Below are 12,625 nucleotides of genomic sequence, written 5' to 3'. Positions count from 1 at the left end.
CCCCTACCCCCCCCACTCCCCCACATGATTTAAAGGAAAGAATGAAGCAGTGTCTTGAAGTCTAGAGGAAGTATGTGGCCAAATACACTACAAGTTCTTGGACCCTTCCAAGGTTTTCAGAGTGCACAGCTTGAAACCTTTCAAGGCCACCTGATTATTGGAATATAGATAGGTACTTCAGCTTCTTTTTACTGTCTCACATTAACCATCCAACACTCAGCTAGCCACTTTGAAAAGTATTTGAGTGCAGACTAACTATAGCTCAGACTACAGTAATGTCTATTTCTATACTTATTAAAACTTTTTTTTTTTCTTCCTCCAATTACAGACCTTGTTTATACAATTTTTGATTGCTGATGAAATAGCCTATGGTACACTCTAAAACCTGGGATATAAGTAGTACAGATTCTGGAAGACTGTTTACAAAATGCATAGTTTTCTCAGAGCCTTGCTTACAAAGCTGAGCTCAGACTGCAGGAGCTATTTAAGACAGTGCTGCCCTGACCTTCTCACCCTTTCAAGATGCAACAAACCCTCACAACAGCTTAATTCCCCAACAGTCCTTCCCAAAAGGCAATTCATAAAGTTTTAAAGCACTAAGATTACACTGGATATAGGACTTGTGGGAAAGTTCACAGCAAGACAATGCAGCCATTCTGCAGGATACTATAGAATAACCATGAAGGTGTAAGAAATGACACAAAAGCGAGTGAACTGCATCACCCTTGCCTATTTGTCAGTAGAACAACTGAGCACTTTTTGCAGAACTCCAGCCAGGCTCACCACAGTTTTTACTCCAAGATGCACACAAGCTATACTGAACAAGAAGATCTATCTTGTAACTGATACCAATCAAAGCAAGATATGGACTGAAGTTTCTGAAGGGATCATGTGTGACACAGGGAAGACCGGCTTGAGAGAGAGAAAAAGGACAAAGCTCCGTCTCATTCAATTTCCTCCTTAAAGTGAAAAACAGAAACAGTGAAAATCAGCATAATCTTGGCATAATGCAGAAGGGGGGAGGAGAGGAAGGACAGCCTGAGGAGAGAGATTGCAACACTTTATTGCTATGGATGCGATTTTACAGTTGCCTTTTGCAATGCTGCAGGAAGTCAGGCCGAGACAAAGAGGTTCGTTTACACAGCAAAGGTAATCTACTGAGTGTCTGGTTTCTCCTTCATACTGCAGGCCTCCGTCTGATAGCCTCCACAAGCAGGGACCTGAATGCAAACCGTGACCAAACTTTGCCTACAGAGTGCACCCCTGGGGACTGAGGAGGGAGGAGGAGGTTGGGTGTAAAGTGAATCCACAGGAACAGCAGAAAAATCAATCTGAGCAGCCATAATACAGTTTTCAGAGCTGGCACTACATGAAACACGAGAGTACCAAGATGTCAATAATGACCGCAAAAGGTCTCAAATCCTCTTTGGGGCTGCATGAGTTTCTGCAGCTTCCAAATTACTTCAGAGATTTGAACATTTGTCCTAATAGAGAAGGGAACCTTTAGTCAGCACCATTACCCATGCTGTTACTTCTGTTTGGGACACTCAGACTCTTAGGCTTCAGTACCAAGACCTTCTGCTAAGAAATCATACTTTCCTCATCCCTCAAGTCTCAGCACTTTAAGCCTCACCATACAGTGACTGCAGCTTTGCAGAAGCCATAGCACCCTTCCAGAGCTCTCCACTCTTCTACCAGGCTCACCCACCAACCTGACTCAAAAGCATTAACTGGCAAAGAAATTCTGAGAGGAGGAAAAAAAACCCCAAACATTATGAGAATTATTAGGTGCCTTCTATTTATCATTTTGTTATTTCTGTTCACAGCAGATTATTTTAGTAAATTGTTTTGAAGTCTCACTCTGTATGCTTGCCCACTGCCCTCCCCCTTAGTTCAGGAAAAAAAAACCCCAACAACTTATGCCTACATAATATTTCCTGCCATAGAGCTTTAATACTATGACCACCTATACCAATTCCAGAAAATGAACAGAAAATTTCAGCCATTGAGAGGAGGTCACACATGACTCTGGAAGGGTATACCCTAACAGATTCTGTGGCCAGTGAAATGCAGCTCTGGTTACTTGTGAGTCAAATTGTTTCCAGAGATCAGAAGTCATACCTATGGTCTCTCTTTATTCCCCTTTTTTTTAAAAAACAAACAAAAAAAATCCTCTCAACCTCCATTCTTAGCAACTCAATATCCTGTTTACCATACCTACAGAAGTCAACATTATAAAAAGAATAGTTGTAACCTGTGGAACAAAGAATAGAAAGGTTTTTCTCATGAAGTGGCAAGGAATGGGATCTAAACCGAGATGCTATATAGAAGTTGAAATTCACTGATATGCATTGATGCTTTCATCTCTTTCGTTTCAAGAGAAGCACAAAAATATGAACATTAAAACCCTTCAAAGGAAAGTCCATCAACAACTAATCAATCATTTCAAGTATTCTCACATGGGAGCCACATCCGAACTGTGGGGTTTTATATTTAAGGCACCTTGAAAATGAGAAAGAAAAGAGGGAGTTAGGGATAACAAATTCTCTTAGGCGCGAATACGGAATGATAACTGGATCACTAATAAAAATAAATTATATTCAGAAAATATAGATAAAAGTAATATACTTTAACACACAAACAGGAGGTAAGGGAAGCCCAGGAGTGAATGCCAGAACTTGCATACAGAAGTCAAACAGTCTCACTCTTTTCTAATATTTTTCACAAGAAGAAAACACATACAGTTCTGTAACCAAAATAGACATCTTGTAAAATGACCTGACTCATTCTGGATACAGTCAGCATGCAAGTTTGGTTATTTGGTTGGTAAACTGTCTGTAAATTGTCTAAACAGGTTAAGATCATCTAGCCCTTCCACCTGCTCTGTGCTAGCCTTGCTCACACTGGGCTTGTCCTCCCTGAAACATGGACCTACTCAACCATTACTAATTAGCTCTCATAAGCCTCCACCTAGCACAACTGGGAGCTGTGTCTTTGAGTATCTACGCTTCTAACACAGTTTGCTCTTTTTCAGCTGAAGGAAGAGGTTAAAGGCTTGCAAACTGCACAGGAAAAAAAGCATAAGCTACAATTTCTTGCTTGTAATGCACAGAAAGCATTAGAAACATAAGTAAACAGAGAGAAAGGTCAGTAATAGCCAGTTAATAAACTAATTCATGCTTCTTAGCTGGAACTTGGTCTCTTAAAGGTAGTAAAAATCAAGCTGAAGTCTGAAAAGTTCCCAGATACAGGCAGTTTCTCCTTTGCTATCTCAAATTTATCTTTGGCAAGCCAGGATTAAACAGTATCATTCCTCTTGACAGACATTTTACCTGTTCTCTTGAGCCTCAAGACACTAACCTAGTTTAGACACAAAAGTTCTTGTGCTCAACCACATACTTACTTCCAAAACATTATTACACTAACAAAACAGTCCTAGCAATGCTATATTAAAAATATCAGACAATCTTTAGCTGTAAGAGCATTTAATCACAGCCTGAAAACAGTTCAACACAGGAGTGAACTCCATACATCACGAAACTCCTTTTCTGTTTCCACCAATAACACACACAAGCTTTTACTTTCTCACGGCATATCACAAGAGCGTTAATCACAGCCTCACATTCATTCCCCTGCCACATCAAACCATAACGCATGACACACCCCACATCACGGCTCATCTTTGGTTTTGCTTATGGAACACCTCCAGGCAAGGAGCCAGGGACACGGGAATACAAACACCCTACTCTCCTCCCAGGTTATTTTATCACGTGTGGAGCACAGAAAGATCATGGATAGTTACACCACAGGATGCAGCAGCACAACCCAGACTGCTTTTGACATTTGTAACTGATTCTTTACTGATTTTTTTTTTTTTTTTAAGACATCATATAGTGAAAACAAGCTAAGAAAATCCAACTATCCCTGTTAGTTGTTAAGTACTGTATTCCACAAACTATTTCCATACATTTCAGTGATTTCTTCCCTGGCAGGGCTGATGGTTAACAGCAAGGAATTCAGCCCAAAAAAGAGATTTGAGCATCTCCACAGGTAGCACTGCAGGATCTAACTGATCACCAAGCCTTGAGTGGAACTTGGGACTGCATTAACACAAGCACTGAGCCGACCCAAAGCCCAGGGACAATGAGGTACCTCAGGAAGGAGATGCAGGGGCAGACAAGCGACACAGCTCAGGATCCCTGGCAGAAGTTTCTACAACCTGCCTGGGGCCTTCAGGAGTTTATTAAAAAGCAGCATCACTGGTTCATGATGTCCATCCTCTGATTAGAAGTAAGCACCTCTAGTCCTACTCTTACTTAGAGCAGGAGACACTTCCTTCAGACCACAACTAGTTTGGCATTTAGTTGAGATATGGTAGATTAGGCCTTAAAGCTCCTCTGTTCTGGAGGGGATCCAGTGTTATCATTCTTAGTTCTCAAGAGAGCATCCTAACACTTAAGCCAGCAGTATCCCTGAGCCTGAGCTTTCCCCTCTCTTCCAGGGGCTGCTCATGCATTTATCATTCTATAGAGAAGAGCATGAAACACTAGAGCCTGCCTCTCAGACAACTCTCTCAGGTTGCAAGATTAATTAAAACGGATGGATGAAGGCTGCTCCCACTGAACAACCCATTCCCACCTCACCAGAGAACTCCATCGCAAGGCACAAGGTGGGGACTCCAAGCCCTGAGCTCAAGGAAAAGTTACACTTGCTGCATCCTCATAACTACCTACTACTATAACATCCTTTCTCCTTCTATTGAGCTTTGCATTTCAGCCCTGCTAAAAAGTGCCCAGATACACCTAATATTTTATTATGGCAATTACTCTTCCATAGTACCAGAGCAACAATATCAGAGATAGCTGTGAAGAACAACAGCCTTGTTAAATCCTGTCAGTCCAGCTGCACCACAAGGAAAATTAACAAGTACTCTGAGGTGCAAACATGATGGGAAGGGTAAGAGGCTACAGAGGCAGCTATTAGTGCCCTTCAACATAAACTTAAACTCCTTCAAGATTTAAGCTTCAAGATTTCTTGCCAGTTAAGCTGCTCAACACTTTCCAAACACACCAGTAGTTTAGCCATGTCCCTCTTAAAGTGAGCATTAACTTTAACTAGGCTGACTTGAGGCCTCAGAAACAGAGCACAGCATTCAAAACACATCAAAACTGTATGAAAACCAAAGGTACTAAATCAAACTCACCTTCTTAACTTGTTTATCCCTAAAGGCTGCCACAGTCTACCTTGAAAAGAGTCCTTTCCTCCTTTGCTTTTGTTTTGTAACCTGACTTCAGAGGCAGCTGGCCTTTACACCCCAACCAGACAGGGCATCCTGGGATGGAGAAAATCCTACCCACACCTGGGGAGAGCAGCCCTTCCCCCCCCCAGTGCTGGATTAGTCCCACTCACACCCACTCTGCACAGCTGTGAACACTCTCAACCAGCCCAGAGAGCAGGTGACATGTTATTAAAAAGCTGTAGTATTGTGTCAAAACCAGAGTGCTTTCATTTGGATGCTTTCCTCCTCAACGCTGCCTGTGATTTCCACCTATAAATTGAAATACTGTGCCCTTAAATGATTTTGTCTCATAGGCGTGTCAATTTATCTTAAAAAAAGTGGAAATGACAGAACCTGCTTTTTGCATTCCTCCCAGTTAATTGGATTTAACTGGGTGGGGAGGAAGAGAACTCTCTCTCCGCTGGTTTGGTTACTTTCTGTGTAATGCTGTAATTCAGCTTTTCCCTGACACTACAAAACACTGCCATCCCTTGCTCAACAGCAAACTCCCATTCCTGAGGTCCAGACGGTTTCTGTGGCTCCACAGCAGACTGTCTGAGATTTCTGTCTAGGGCACAGAAGCATAATTATACTAATTATGAGAGAGAAAAGATAATAGATACAGAAGTTCTTTTCCCTAATCAGCTCTAGGTCAAAGCTTTACCTACAGCTAACAAGGAAATAATCTATTAATGAGCCCACATCAGGAACCAGCATAGTCACAGCAGTGCAAACACAGAAAGCCATAATTTGCAACAAATGGGTTAGAGCTACATTTTTTTAAAATGGCAGTCTTGGGTTTATTTAAATAAAGACATTATTATCTTGAAACTACAATCGCCTCAGTGCTTGGTCTTAGCTTAGAAAGAAAGAAGGCATTCATCAAAAGCAATGAATGCAATATATGGAAACTTCAGAGTTCAGGACTACCAGAGTAAATGCTGAAAGTCCAGAACAACCTCTGAACCAGCTCTTTGGAAAAGTGCTTTTTTTTTTTTTTCCTCATTTCTCCTGCTAAGCATGCTGCTTGTTCAAGAGAAAGATGCCATCCATTCCTCAATTACAGTAACATGTAAATCACCAGGACTCTGGGCATCAGACCACCCCAGGCAGCTTAGAGCTTTCTAGAGAAACTGGACTGTTTTTCTTGTACAAATACTTTATTATAGTTTTTATGTACAAGCAGGACACTGAAAAATTGATTGTTAGGACCACAGAAATATCAGTGCAGGCCTTACATATCCTACAGCTAGATTTTTTTCGTAACTGCTGGTAGATGTCCCACCGGCAGCAGAAGTGCAACAAGATGCAAGGAACTGATTTTCAGCACTGTCGTCTACGCTTCCAAGAGCAAAATGATGCAAGCATTATAAGGTGCTGTCGCTATGACTGATAAGCTTTATCAGGGTAGCAAGCTGGAAAGAAGTCTGCTTTTTGTTTTGCTTTTTTTTCAGGAAAGAAACCATTGTGCAGATGCATATCATGACTGACATGCTCTGACAGCAGCCTGCAGTGCAGGTGGGACGCAGGGTCTGGCTTTATGTTAGCTCCTCTAATTCTTCTTCAACTGTTATAATTGAGTAGTTATTGGAGGGTGGGGGATGTTAATATATATTTAATATACAAACTGCTGGGAGGAGGGTTTGGGAAGAAAGTAGTACCAAATGCTACTTTTTCTCTGTACAACCACATACTTTAAGAGTACTGTGATGTTAATGCCCCCTCAGGAGCAAACTATTAATTTATTTGTGGACCCAGGTTTTTGACACTGCGCTGAAAAGCACTTAACTGTTTCAAGTCTCTAGATTTTACAGCAGAAGCAACAGTTGTGATTTCAGCAAGTAGGTAAAGGGCTTAATGCTTCAGAGTGTGATCCACGCAAAACAGCTCACCAGCACCAGGGAGCACCGAGGAGAGAGAAGCTCCTTAAACCCAGCTCTTCTGGGGGCTCAGGCTCTTTACACAGGGCAACAGAAGGCCCTTCTTTTCATTTGCAGTTCAGCACATTGAGCTCTGACCTGCCTACCCCCTTTGCTCTCTTTACTACACAGCATGGCCAGAGGAAGCAGCAGTTTCCTTGCCCTTCCTTAGCAGTTAGAGCACTCATTCAAGATGTGGGAATTAAACAGTTCCCTGTCTACTTGCTGGGACTCACATCCATCTGTTCAGTTTTGCAAGGGCTGAACTTCCTCAGAAATTGGAGACATGAACACTCTAACCTCCGAGCCATCGTGTAAAAAGACTGCTCTGAAAGCTGCCTGAAGTGAGCACCGCAGGGAGAGCAGCCTGTCTGTAGCTCAGGCAAGATGGATGTGCCACGCGCTTAGCCCTGAAATAAAGGCAGGTGTTTCTGAGTGCGGAAATAGCAGGACTGTCCATGTCTGAGGCTTTAAGTGCGAAAAACTAGGAGCAAATAGTTTTCAAGTTTAGATGACAACAAGCTGGCTGAGAGGGGAGGTGTACTAGTTCTTCCTGTAGACCAGTGCTGGTGACACCAATGCTCCAGATCAGAGGTGGGAGAGATGGCATCTCCTGTGTATGATAATCAGACCCACCAGAACAGAGACCAAGCATGATGCTTCCCAAACAATGAGAAATAAATAAATGAAAGAACCCTTTAGGAAATTAAACAAACACTATCCAAGACCATGTTTCTTGCTCTGTTACTTATTAAAATTTCCTAACAAAAAATAAAACTCTGTACGTCTGTTATTTGCCCATTTCCTCCCATTTTGTTCTTGATTTGTTGGCATACATGAGAACACACACACGGTACAGTCTGAGCATTTTACTTTCCATTCTCCCTGGGATAACATTCCATGTTTTATAGCTGACCAACAATCCAGGATCATAGCCTGAGAAACACTGTTATAATGAATATACCACCATCCTTTTTTAAAAGGATATTTCATTTCCAAAGATAATAGAGAATAGCTATCCAAAGCAAGACAAGGCAGTATCCCCTGTCTTGCATTAAGAGGAATCTGACAACCTCACATCAAAGACAGAGGTCATAACTGTTTTGTCTGTGATTGTAGTTAAGAGTTCAGAGACAAATAAGAAAAGCATCCACTGTAATGAAATTGTTAGATTCAGTTGCAGGAATGGGAGAAGTAGCTTACACTCTAAACAGGATAAACCAGCTCATACTGGTTTACATAAAACGCCCTAAATAACAATGCCAACACAGTGTGTCGAATCACTGAACCAACAGAGTACAAGATCAAATTGCTGTTGGATAATCAACAAGTCCTGAGACAGACTGTGCTTCTCTTCAAAGAACCTACTGATTCTCTAAGGTGTCCCATGCTCTTACACCCTAATTTTCTTTATAAAAATTTATAACATCAAAATGATAGTAAAGGGAAAGGACAAGCATGGCATGGAGAGCATCTAATCTCTGTTAAAAAGCACCTTTTTTGGCTATGGCTATCACACTACTCACAGTGTATACATTTAGACTCCCATCCCGTGCAACCTGCCAGCTGAAATGGCTTTGGCTGGTGTATGTATAAGAGTACAGACCTCATCCAGAAATTACTTTGTATTGCTACATACCGAATTTAAACATATCTGCAGTGCACTGGGCTTCTGGTCTGGCTGGGTCTTGCAACTCTGCCTCGGTATATCCCTGTGCTTTTATTGCTGTAATGCGGCAACAATTCAATCACAGTACCAATCTCAAATACGATTCTAGACATGACACAGCAGAAATCCATTTTTATTTGTCCCAGCAATTATAGCTCACAGCTGCCTGCTTCTCAGCTTTTGGGGGAGCTTGCTTCTTCCTGAGTTTTTCATGCTTTTCAGGGGTAGGGTTCTGTTTTGATTTGAAAGCTGAAGAAAAAGAAGGGAAAGTAGCTGTTAACCTTAAAAATCTGTGAACATGGAAGTGTATTCTTTTTCAAGTAATGAATGTTATTTCCTGCCTTTTATTTGTGATTGCAATTATGCTTGTGTTGATAATGTAGGAGTCAAGGCAATCTGCTTGCTTTCAACTATGTTGACCATGCAAAGCAGATTTTAATCTAAACAATAAGCAGATTCAAGCCAGAAATAAACATGTTGGTCTCCAAGTAAAGGAAGCCTACAGGATATTCTCAGGGTAAGATTTTTCAGCATTGGTTCCACTGATATTTGTTAAATGAAATAAATTACCAACAGCCCCTTTATAGACAGTCACAACACAAACCACATCAATTCCAATCATTATTTCCATTTCTTAACATCTATAGGGGACACCAGTTTATGGGGATTTCTAGCTTTTTTTTTTTTTTTAGTGATTACACAGCATACGTGTAGTTAATAGAGGATCCAAAAATATGTCTGCCCACCCTTGTCATTGTTGCATTTCCCTTGACCTATTTACTAAAGAACAAATTATACTGCTGATTTATGGGGTTGGAAAAAAAGCTATTAGTGACAATTTGATTTGCATAAGTATTGCCACTGAAAAGTAAATGTTATTTATTATCACAAAAAAGCAACAAAATTGAAGTGGTGTTATTAGGTGATCACTTGCATTGCAATGGGAAGAAAGGTCAAAAGCATTCAGCATTTTTAAAAAAGGAAAAATATCTTCAAAGTAGGTCACTTCCAAACACCTAATTCATTCCTAACAGCAATTCACTGTAGCTTCCATAATTTATGAATCCCAAGGATGCACTTAAACATCTGCAATTTCATTATTTCATTTCTTTACACCATCAGCTTAAAATTTTGACAAGCCATTGTGCAGGTAACAAGTCAAGAAGTTGAGGATTGCTATTCAGGACAACCAACGAACCCAGCTGTTCACCATGATCAAGAAAGGATTATTTCCTGTGACAGGTCATAGCAGAGGATTTTCTTGCTGTTGTTTAATACCTGCAACAGCTGAAAAAACAGCTGCTTAGTTTGAACATTTAAAAATTCCCCAATGAAAAAAATAACATTTATTTCCAGGGTTTTTTTGTGTTCCGGGGGGTTTGTTTGGTGGTTTTCGTTTGTGGTTTTTTTCAAGAAAGAAGAAAAAACTGCAGACCTCATAATCAACTTGTTCCAAGATCTCGCAGATTCATAAAATCTCACTCTCTAACTTAAACATAGCAGTCTTTCATGAAAGATAGCAGAGTAGGCATGTCATAACAGCCTCATGAAATAACCAAGGCTGGTTTAAATGCATTCAGCATAAGGTATTGAAGTCTTGGAGCATTTCCAGAATGGCAGAGAAATACTATGTAGTCAGTAGTGAAGAGCTGCTCACTGCTCCTGCCCGGCCACAGAAACGGCCGTGGCCACTCCCAATATGGTAGGGCAGCATCCTGCCCTACTTCCAGCCCTCTCTCATCATCCCCTTAGGATACCCTTTCCTCGTAGAAAACAGACTTTTAGCCAGATCTGACCCCTTATTCCAGTTTTCCCTCTCCCTGTAATTACAGGAAGCAAAGCTGATGTCTCAATGGCTCCACAGCTTTCAGATTCACATACTTTCTCCAGGAGTTGCTCCATCATCACATGCAGCCACACATGTCTCCCCCATCCTTTTCTGATGTGTTGTGAGAAGCCACAGGATTACAGCAACAGAACTAAATTAGCCACCTCTGTCTGCTTTTCCCTCCTCTACCTGATTTTTACATTTAGTGTTGGACTAAGTTTGGAGAATGCAAATAGCAGGTGTGATTCAGCAGTTCTGCTAATAACCAGGTAAGCAACACCACCACTTGCTTGCTGCACCTTACTGATAACAACCCCTTCTAGAAGCAGCATTCACTTATGGCACTGTAGTTTCAAGCAGGCCGAGAGCAGTAATTCACTGGCTTCCCTTCATCTAGGTCAGGACTTCCCAAACTGTGGTATGCACACAATGCATATGTGCAAAGATAGTTCGAAGAGATATGCACTAAAACCAGACACACTCACAGTTGTTTCTCTGGAGGAAATGGGGACAGTAAATACTGCCCATGCATCTGAATGCTTCTTCCTGTGCCTGCTGGCAGCCCCAGACCTGCCACCACATCTCTCCACATGAAAAAAGACAATGCTGAAGGTGGAAATTAGCAGTCTTTGAGCATTTACTCATCTGCACAAGAATTCTTTGCACTGTTTTAAGCCTGGGTTTTCACAGAATCAGGCTCTGTGCACAAGGGTATTTCACTGTTTTCACGTCCCAGTATGAAGCACAGCACCAGAGACTCTCCAGCACTGCATGGCAGTGGGTCCCAGCAGTGTCTCTGCCTTCCCCTTCTTTGACTTGCCCTTTGGAAGTAACAAACTGCTTAGTGAGGATGTGGATAATGTGACCACGCAGCCATGAAGCTCTACTCAGTCATCTGACTGTCATGTGGAACTAACTCAGAACTGAATCTGGATGAAACTTGTCTTTTCTCTTCATCTTCCTTCCCTCTCCCCTCACCTCCTGTAAGCCTCCTAGAGATTCAAATGGTGTTTCCCTATTCAGGTTATTGAAACATTTGTCACAAACTCATTACCACATCAAGAAAGCAAACTTCAGGACATTCAACCAAAAGTCGTGCACTGGTGGGGAGGGAGAAAGGGAGACAACAGTAACTCCCGGCTCTGCACACACCGCCACAGGAAGCAGCATGCTTCCAGGAAAGCAGCCCCCTGAGCCGACACACTGCACCACTGCCCCTTTCCTGTCCCCGAGGGGCAGAAGCTCTGTGGTTACTCTCTTGGTCCTTTCTGCCGGGCAAGGAAGAGCGAGGAAGGCGAAGGCAGAGGACTGCCAGAGAAGGCAGCAGTTTAGCTACCCCTGCTGATGGCAGGCAGAAGTGCGGGGTGCTGGGCCCTACAGGGCACCAGCCGGGCCGTCCTTCCCTGCCCCCTGCGTGGGTCACGGACAAGCTCAAGGGGAGGCCAGGGAAGCTGCAGCCATTCCTCACAGCTCAAGATCAAGCTCCGTATGTAGGTGTTTAACCAGGAGTCACCCAAAGGTCACTAAATGACTCAGTCTGCAATAAAACTTGAAAGTCCCGATGCTGTAAATCTGCCACTTGTCATAACCACTAAATCACATATATTATAGAAATCAACATCTGTAATATGTCTTCAGTTTCACAAAGCATGGCCGCATTTTAAATTTGGGACCTGGATTGCAAAAGACAATTTTCCAACTACTTCAAGGGGAAAAATTACCTCAGAATTAAGCCCACTGTTTGATTTGGATAACATTTTCATTTTAACTTAATCTTTATGCAGCTCCCTCCCTCCAAACATATTTTCTTAAGGTTTGAGCTTCTTTTCATTTGCCTGCACCACTGAACTGTTTTCCAAGCAACTTCCACATGTGATCACTTTAATGAAAAAAACATTGTCTGTTCTAACTCGTTACAAGAAATTGGACAA

The sequence above is a fragment of the Athene cunicularia genome (assembly GCF_003259725.1).
Source record: "Athene cunicularia isolate RWA chromosome 4 unlocalized genomic scaffold, athCun1 chr4_part2, whole genome shotgun sequence".
Lineage (NCBI taxonomy): Eukaryota > Metazoa > Chordata > Aves > Strigiformes > Strigidae > Athene > Athene cunicularia.
Note: the sequence above shows the minus strand (reverse complement) of the source record.